The following is a 1,068-nucleotide window of genomic DNA, read 5'->3' as shown; positions in this document are numbered from 1 at the left end:
TTTCTGTATTAAAACCGAAATGGGGTCAAGGCAACTGGAACTGTTACTTGTAGAGGCAGCAAATGGAGTAACCCCTGCTATTCAGGGCCTGAATATATGTTCAGGGGTATTTACCCCTAGAATTCTAGGGAGGGGTATTTACCCCAGGATTCTAGGGGGGGGGGTAAATAACCCCAATAACCCCCCTTATGGCCGCCACTGTATAGCAGCTAAAAAGCAGCTGTAGAACCATCATGTCAGTAGGTCGGATTTGTAGTAAAGCGTAGGTCATAAGTGGAGTGTAGCAGATTTGCGTAGGTCGAAAAATACACCTTTATACCTACGCATATCTTCTATATTGCACTATCTGACCATACTCGCACCGTCGCATGTGGTTTTTAGCTGCTATAATTCCTTTAATCTATAAGTCAGTTGCCCCTTAATTCAAAAAACTTTAAATTGATCCGACATACGTTTTTGGTCGAAGATACACAATTTAGTAGGTCGGGATGGTCATCAATTGTAGATTGGATTTACATGCATTCGTTGGTCGGATGTATCACATGTTGTACCCAGCTAGACAACGCGAACATTAAATTCAAATTGACATCTTTTTATATTTTGTAGTAACGCCATTTTAACACAAAAATTGACATCAAATTAATGTAAAAACGTTCCCATTTTAATATCACGACCAGTGGCGGATATAAGGGGGGTTATTGGGGTTATTTACCCCCCCCTAGAATCTTGGGGGCAAATACCCCCCCTAGGATCCTGGGGGTAAATACCCCCCCCCCTAGAATCCGGGGGGTATATACCCCTGAACATATATTCAGGCCCTGAATAGCAGGGGTTACTCCACTTGCTGCCTCTTCAAGTTACAGTTGCCTTGACCCCTTCTCTTAAAAAAAAATACATTCCCTATATTGCTTAGTCTGCACTCAAGTGTAAAGACTTCTATTTTCATGATAGTAAAAGTTTTTGCGGCATTTTGCAGATGCCTAAACAGTTATAAGCTTTGAAAACTGTTTAAAATTTAAACAAAAAATATAAACGGAACTTATGTATATTGATAATTAGGTTGCTAAC

Source organism: Eurytemora carolleeae, unplaced genomic scaffold, assembly GCF_000591075.1.
Source record: "Eurytemora carolleeae unplaced genomic scaffold, Eaff_2.0 scaffold296, whole genome shotgun sequence".
Taxonomy (NCBI): Eukaryota; Metazoa; Arthropoda; class Copepoda; order Calanoida; family Temoridae; genus Eurytemora; species Eurytemora carolleeae.
This window is presented reverse-complemented; position numbering follows the sequence as displayed.